Source organism: Camelus bactrianus, chromosome 1 (assembly GCF_048773025.1).
Source record: "Camelus bactrianus isolate YW-2024 breed Bactrian camel chromosome 1, ASM4877302v1, whole genome shotgun sequence".
In the NCBI taxonomy this organism is placed as follows: Eukaryota; Metazoa; Chordata; class Mammalia; order Artiodactyla; family Camelidae; genus Camelus; species Camelus bactrianus.
Genome location: NC_133539.1, coordinates 28,966,166 through 28,975,054, shown reverse-complemented (window position 1 = coordinate 28,975,054; position 8,889 = coordinate 28,966,166). Strand labels below are relative to the sequence as shown.

At 35.6% G+C, this 8,889-nt stretch overlaps 1 long non-coding RNA gene across 1 annotated transcript in view; it reads left to right on the top strand.

The window, feature by feature from the left end:
* The first annotated feature begins 4,963 nt into the window (after positions 1-4,963).
* LOC141577507 (uncharacterized) overlaps positions 4,964-8,889 on the top strand; it is a 251,657-nt gene continuing 247,731 nt past the window's right edge. Inside the window, exon 1 of the long non-coding RNA XR_012506590.1 lies at positions 4,964-5,100. This is a non-coding gene — a long non-coding RNA (uncharacterized LOC141577507). The remainder of the gene's footprint in view (positions 5,101-8,889) is intronic.

Below are 8,889 nucleotides of genomic sequence, written 5' to 3'. Positions count from 1 at the left end.
GCTAGAAGGTAAAGAACGTGTATCATATATTTACTGATGCAATGGGCAAAAAAGAAGATAAATAATGAAAATGGATTCTAGGTGCTGTGAGATTTGGGTAAATTTCATTTTAGGTTGAGTGGACTATAAAAGATAAGATAATTATAATGGAAATGAAGAGATAAAATGAAGATTAGTACCTAACCCAGGTTCTAAACTGAGATGCTCATATTCTATATCCCTATAAAAATATCTAGAATGAGGCATTAATTAGCATAAGTATTATCTCACCTACATACTCAGTTCTGAAGTCCATGTGATACGTTGTTTTATATCTTTATCCTGGGGATCCTGGAATGTATACTGATCATCTATGATTACAACATTATGAAATTAATGTCAATTTTAGCAAAAATACAGCTAAAGAACACTATTCAAACACATGAGTTGCGACTGGGCTTGAAGGAGATTGTTGTTGTTATTTACCACCAAAGAATGGATCATGGGAGGAACATGGAAAGGTATTGAGGGAGAAGGGCCACTATTATAAGTTACTTGTGCAGTTCTGATACAGTGCACTTCCTCATAATTTCTGTTACGAACAAGGTTGCTGTGCAACTAAGGAACTTTATGTACAGTGGAGGAAAAGCTGGAAATATATATATATAATGGCAAGAGATACAAAACATGACAATATAAGGATGGTATGAAAGAAAAATCTCCTTCAATTATTTTGAATAAGTTTTCGTTAACATGGTCCCAAGTATATAGGCTTTTAAGGAATATTTTTTCCATATATGAGTAGTTTATTGTGCTCTATGGCTCATGTTTAAAACCCCATAGAAGAATTACAATGAGGCAATTCAAGTTATGAAATAAAGTTATGCCTTCTTCTTTCTAATTTTTAAATGTATAATTTGCATATAACATTATATTAGTTTCAAGTGCACAGCATAATTATTTGATATTTGTGTATATTGAGAAATGATCACCACAGGAAGTCAGGGTAATATTCGTCACCTTACATAGCTACAAACTTTTATTTCCTTGTGATGAGAACTTTTAAAATTTACTCTCTTAGCAACTTTCAAATATGCAATAGAGTATTGTTAACTATAGTTACCATGCTGTATATTACATCCCGTGACTTATTTCTTTTATAACCAGATTATGCCTTCTTTAGCAAATGATTATTCGTCTTCTGAGATGGAGATCAAGGTTTGGTATTGGGTCCTGATGGAGACATGTTTAAACATGCACCATGTAATTTGAGCTGCTCTTCTTGAAGTGGGTGTGTTCTTACTTAACTAAACCATAAAGCAGGCATGACCAGCAGTATATATATTCTGGCTCAAGCAGGTTGAAAAATCATAGTTAAATTGTATTAATAGGTGGATTCTTAATGTGAATATTCTTGCTGCACTGGCAGCTGAAACCTCATCATGGCAGTTATTTATGCACAGTGGATGAATAAGGAAAACAATTCAAGACTGGTATACAGATTTTTAAAACTAATATGCTAATATGAGCTGAAGGAGTACTGTTTTATGACAGCCCTGATGGACAGTGAGTAAGTAAAACTCTTCTCTGAATAGAACTGGAACTTGTACATAGAATCTATATTTACTGTATAGGAGACACAGGGGAGAATTACAATTGACATTGACATTAGAATTGACATTAAACAGTGGTTAAAAGTTTTGCTACGTTAATAGGTAACTGAAAGAAGATAGGAAGATCAGTGACATGTATTAAGAAATATGTGAATGGACCTCTCATAATGGGCCCGGACTTTGAAAATATTTGTGTGACTAGAATGCTCTCTCCACATTGCATTTGAGTCAGTAGACAAGATGAGCTGCCTCTTCGCCAGATACCCCAGTGTTTGTTCAGTGAGCTCATGAACATGTAGGCATGGGGCCAGGCATATTGGTCCTAGAAGTGTTCAACAGTATATATGTCCCCTGATTAAAGCTCATGCAGCTGTTGCCCCCACTGAAAGCCAATGATGCAGCATCAGAGATCTATGTCAGCTTATCAATGTGGCAAAATCCCTGTGGTGTATCAGAGTCATCTGGTAGTGAGTTGGTTCCAGCAGGCTTTCATTATCAACAAGACCGCCATGCTTCAGATAGCAACACCACCTGTGGATTGCTCAGTGCTACAATCATCAGCTTTGTATCCAACTTAACATTGGCTGTGATAAAAGAATTTATTGTACAGCCAACATAAGTAAAGCAATGGGCTGACATTTCTGTGTTCCATCATGATTGCATGGGCCACATTATCAGAAGCAGCTGATCTTGCTTGGTGCTGGAATGGCCTATTGAAACTGCAGTTATGGCACCATCTGTAGAGTCATGCCCTGCAAGGTTGTGAAGCCCACCTACAGGATGCAGAACATGCTTTGAATCAGTGACCAATACACAGCGCTCTTTCTCCCACTGAAGAGCACATAGTCTAGGAGCTACTTCACTTGATGAGTGACTGGCAAAATGTTTTCCTTCATCCCAGAACTACTAGATCTGATGATTTAAGGTCTCAGAAACAAAACGAGCCGTCTTTCTACCAAGAAGCACAGCAATGGTTTTATTGTACTGGAACCTAGTTTACCATATGGCTTTTTGGACTCCTTACATCACTGTTATCAGTATAAAAGAGAATAATTTTTATTTTTATTTGGATAAGATGACTGAGTTTAGTTCCAAAGGAAGATAAGAATGATGCCACAAAGTAGGTGAAAGGAAAAATATATCCTGAACCCTCAATCCTTTGTGTCATCTCCTAGTACTGCCAAGTCCAGTGGTAAAAATTAATGGAAGACAACACTGTAATATTGCTACAGGCAAGACCTACTGATGGGCGCCAAAAATCAGTGAGTAAAAATATAATAAGAAACAGGATATTTATGTATTTTTAAAAAAATACCTCCCCCAAAACACTATTAATTACAAAGAGAAAATTACTTCACAGTGGAGAAACCTGGCAGACGGCACCCCAACCGCATGATTAGATTCTTGTGCACAAGATTCGATGTTGCAGTATTAAGCTCAAATTCCTTCCTCCTAAGGAAAAGCTCAGTCTTTATTCTTAAGACCTTTAACTGATTGGATGAGGCCCATTCACATTATAGAGGATAATCTATTTTACTCAATGTCTATCGATTTACATGTTAATCACATAGAAAAAAAATACCTTCACAAGAACATCCAGACTGTTGACCAAACAACTGAGCACCATGACCTAAGCCAAGGTAACACATAAAATTAAGCATCACTCCAGCCCACTAGGTACCTAGTACACAATACTGGGTACACTATTTTATACTAAATTATATTGTGATTCTGACTCAGTACATTCTACCTCATAAGCTAAAATCATTTACAAACTAACTTGAAGATACCTTCTGCCTCCAACTGGAGTCAGATCTGTATATTACACCCAGTCTAGGCAGAATAGAACTTCTTAGATTCTTGTGTATTGTCCAACAATGAAGATCACATAAAAGACTATTGGAATACGAAATGCCAATGATAGTACTTAAAACTTCTCAAAGTAAAGAATCAAAATGAACATTTTCCTACCAACTTTATGTTCTGATGGTCTTAGATTATTGTTTACTGGCAGAAAGTCATTTCTATACTGAAATTATCTGGGAATTCTATATACTTTTTATTTGACACTCTAGTTTTCTCCCAAAAGACCAAGCTTCTCCATTCTGGTAAATATGAGTAGAAACTGACCATTAATACCTGAGTAAATTTATTATAGAACTGACAATATTAGAATAGAGAAAAGTTTAATTCTTTATTGTATGTAATATATAAATATGTGGGTTTATCTGTGTTTCTTAAGGACTCAAGTAATAACTATCCCGAATTTAAGAAAGTATTGTAGACTCTGAAGACATTGACAAATCTCTAGGGCCTTTCAATTTGACCTGAAAAATGGTGAGCTAAGCTATAACCCTCCTAAGTAGAAAAGGGTTTTTAAGTCTAGGAATGAAATATTTAAATAAGTCAATTTGTGTATTGGTCACTGTGTTGAAATTTGCATACAAATACATGTATGGCTCTACTTACCTAAAAACATGTAAACAACTAGTAAAATCCATTTATATTAATAAACTTTGACCTTATAAAATTAAGCTAGAGCAGGGTAATCCTGTTTCTGATTTAGCTGACTTCCTGTATTATTGTGTGTTTGAAAAATAGAAGAGCTCTTAAAATATGATTGAGCTAATTAAAATATAGAGAATTCCAAACATACCTAAATGTTTCTAGCATCCTTCCTTTTGTAAGGTAAAGGAGTGAAGCTTTGGTATTGCCTAGCATCTGTCTGGGAAGTGATAAAGATGATTTTCATGTAAAAGACACATTGGTAGTTTTATTATTCTTAACTTAAGGACTTGTGCAGGAGGCCATGAAAAGGAATGCTAGAAGAAATTCGTTAACAGATTAAAATTTAAGCATAGGTGCATAAAAACAAGAGATGGTCATACCCTCCATCCTCCTGTTTCTCAGAGTGACATCATACTATTTTAAAATAAATATTGCAGAAGGTAATTTAACAATCATTAACAATTTGGGGTCTATTTTAGGTGAGGGATCATTAGTTGATTTAAACAAAACAAGCAAAACAAAAAAAGCACAAATGTTAACTCATTCATGTGAATTTATAAGATATATAATAGCAAATGAGTTAAATGAAGAAAAGAGAGAAAAAAAAAAGAATGGTTCCTCAGTACCTAATATAGGAGAGTAGGTTGTATACTTCATTATCATACTTCTTTTCAGCTGCGAACGTATTGGTTAACTATTCCCACACAAAGCTGGCTAACAAATAACCACAGAATCCAGGAAGAGCACGTGCAGCCCTTATCTCAGCTGGAGCTCACCTGACGGAGGTTGATCCTGGTGGGGCGATTTTGCGTCGAAAGCAGGTCTGACTGGTATTGGCTCCTCGCGGCTACCGTAGGCTGGGCTCCCGTCCGCTTCAAGTGTGTTCAATTGGGGAATTAAGGATAAAGGAGAGGCTGCTCCTGGGAGAAGGCTTTTTTGTGGCAGTGGGAGAAGCAGAAGAGAGAAGACCCAGCTCCAAGCTTGCGTCCTGTCTGGCAAGGTAAATCCCATGCGCAAAACCGCAGTTGAGCGGTGACTGGGGTGGGGCTGCGGGAGCGCATTTTGCCGCCAGGAGGTCTGAAGGGGAAGGGAGTGAATTTTCCTCACAGTGATCTCATCTGCTTTATTCCCGCGTCTTTTCCGTATGCACTTTCCTCTCCTGCAAAGCTCGCTGGCTCTATTCCACAAATGCCAAGTTTCATCCAGTTACATCAGCTTGAAATCCAGGATTTTATGATACACAAGAAGCGATGACCTATGATAAAAAGAAACAAGTTGTATCTGTCTCCCAAACACCTACCCTGTAAAGTTGAGACGGGGAAAAGATAATAGTAATGAAGAGAAGGGAAACATAGCAGTCACTGTTTTATTGCAAGTCCAAAATCTCGCTGAGGAAGTGTTACCAGGTCTCTCAATCCTGGCTTAAGGAAACATATTTAGATTTCTTAGAAGTGGTTTCCTAGTTCATTTTTCACCACAGTCCATTACTCTGTTCACGGAAGTTTCTTTAATTATCCGGCTTGGTTATATCTGAAAAGGTTTTCGAGTAATACTTCCCTTTTGGCAGTTAAGCTGCTTTCTCAACCAGCTGCTTGTTATATAGAAATTGGGGTGCTGGAAGTCTATCTTTATCTCACTGTCTTTTATTTCACGCTGGCAGTGATTTTGTCAATCAGGTTCTTTCAGAGACTTAAATTTTCAAGGCATTTTATTTCAGTTAGTATAAAAGTTATATGATTATTCTTTTATAGACATGCCTCTCCGTATATAGTTAATCACTGGTATTTTGGCCCATTAGGTTTTGCTAGGCCCGTATTCTTAATCTTTCTGTAAGTAGTTTTTACCAGACAAGAAGTTCTAATAGGTGTAACTATAGTTCATTAAGAGGTCTTAACAAAGGCAGGCTGACTTGTCTTGGTTTGGTCTATACCCAATCAGTATATCTTAATGCTCTTAATATTTCCCTAGGCTATTACTAATTTGAGAATCTTCTCCTGTATGGAAGTATTGGTATTATGAGTTGAACTATGTCCCCCCAAAACATATGTTGAAGTCCTAGCCCCGAGAACGTTAGCCGTGTGATCTAATTGGAAACAGGCCTTACAGAGGTAATTAGGTTAAAATGACCTTAATCCAGTCGGACTGGAGTTCTTATGAAAAGATGGCATTTGACACAGAGACAGCCATACCCAGAGAGAGGACTTTGAGAAAAAACAGAAAATGAAATGTGGATATTGGAATTATGCTGCTACAAATCAAGGAATGTTTAGGGCTACTGGAAGCTGAAAGAGGCAAGGAAGTATCCTTGCCCTGCAGGTTTCAGATGGAGTCAGTCTCTGCTGACATTTTGATTTCTGACTTCCAGCCTCTAGAACTGTGAGATAATAGATTTCTGGTCTTTGAACTCATCTAGTTTGTGGTACTTTGTTATAGCTGACCTAGAAAATGAATACAAGTGGAGATTAAAAAAGGATTTCACTTCCCAACACCTTTGGTTTGAGTTCTCTATATTTTCTCTAAATTCTGTTCTTTTTTTTTTTTTTTTTTTTTACATTTTCCAAGTATTTTTTCTAGGCTCATATTTCTTGTAGTACCCGATTAAAATGGAGTGTTATATTGAATGAAAAGGAAATTCACACAATAATGTGATCAATGGTACTCGAAATCTCTAGTCCCAACGTTAGGGGGACCCTCAAAACTAAACAAAAATTTTATAACCCCTTAAAGTTTTCCTTTTTCATTATTTTAAGTATAAATCTACCATTGCAAACTATGACCAAAATACTTTAGCTGTATGCTCTCTAATTTTGCTCTCTAAAACTGCTCTCTAATCTGTTTTACTAATTAAGAATGTAGGCTTTGGAACAAAACTACCACTTAGTGTGTGATTATCTGCTAGTTAATTTGTTTTTCGTTTCAGTTTCCTCATTTATAAAATGAAGATAATAACTGTATCTTCTTAATAAGATTATTGTGAACTTAAATGAACACAGAAAATATCAGGTGTTCAGTAATTTTGAATTGTTGATTAGTAATAGTCAAAACATATGTTCTTAACTCCAACTTCAAAAAATGAGTAGAAAACGTTAATCATAAAATTACTTAAAAATTTGTTATTTGTTATTTCATTTCCACTTGTTATTTTGATTTTCTTTTTCCTCTTTTTCCACAGCCTTGCTGGTCTGGCTTCTTCCCCACTTCCACCTTCCAAATACACATTACACTGTGGTTACTTTCTAAGGTTAATTTCTAAATCCAGTTGACTCCTTTCTCCTTAACTTTAATTATTTTCTCTGATACATTTTACACTGTTTTACATTTTACTCTTAAAACTCTGAAGGGGCAAGAGGATGCCACCAGTTAGAGGCTGAGAGGGCTGAGGACAGACTCAAAAAGTCAGCAAAAAGAACATGATCTACACAGTAGGGTAATGCTGAGTCCTTGTGGCAGATTTACTAGAAAACAAACAAGCAAAAAAACATATGTCTGTGGTACACCCATCATTTTGACATATTTCACTAAGAGGGCAGTTTGATAGAATTATAACAGTGTTTCTCTCACAACCACCAATATACTCTCAGCTCCAGTATTAGTATGGAATACCAAAGTAGCAGCCCAGATGTCCCCTCCAGTGATGGACCCATTTCCTTTAGGTGTTTAGGACTATCCATATTGTATAAATATGAATTTAAAAGAGAAACTGTCATGATTAATATCTCAATTTTCTTGTATTTTAGAGTTCTCAATGTTGTTTATTGTCTGCTTCTCTATTACAAATTCTGTTTTACTTGTACCTTAGCTTTAGGCTTTATCTGTTTGTCAGAATAGAATTTCTCTTCCTTCGCTACTCCATTACATTCTTGTTTTCATTGCCCCTTTATTTCCCTGTAGCTGATCAATATACCACGTTAGGCTGCACACTCTAGCTACTTGTTTTCTTGTGGATTACCTGAACAACAACGTCTTACTCCTCATCACCATCATCAGAAAGCATTTTACTCATTCCTATCGTGGAGTTTTGTATTGTAGAAGACAAGACACAGTGATAAAGATTGCAATATTTGTGTTCACACAAATAACTCATTTCATTGCTTGAACTCATATAACTCCAGAATTGAGAGGGAGAGAGGGAGAGAGAGAAAGAGAGAAAGAAACAGAGAGAAAGAGAAAGAAGTCTTTTTCATATTTGGACATGAAAAAAAATTTATTCAGTTCTTGTGTATTTCATGGACACAATATACAGTCCTTATTTCTATATGTATTTAAGTTCAGAAAAAGCTAGTAAAAAAGTAAAATGCTTCTGTTTTAGAGCCAAAACAAGTGATGCCAGTTCAATCTAATGAGTGAAAGTTTACTACTGGTTTTATATTTAGTAAGCAGAATACTATTTTAGTGATAACTATGACATTTTAATGATCTACCTTTTCATGTTCTCTTATAGATACTATTTTTCATCTTGTAAGTTTTAATCTTGAATGTATGGGGCTTTATTTTCAAACATTTAAAAAATATTGGTAACAAAAACTACGTATTTTCTATTCACTCTGTAAACAAATTCTGTCTCAAGATAAAGTAGGGAATATATTTAAAGAACACTTCCAAGTTTGCAAAATTACATAACTTATGATCTCATGCTTTCTGGAGTAAAATTCTTTTTTTAAGTTTAATGTACTCCTGAGAAATGAACTCTTTCGTTATACAGAGACACTTCTTAAGTTGTACTATAAAGAATTTTTTTTGTTTTTGATGAAAATCAGTGCTTATTGAGGCAAAGGTGATTCAAAGGTGA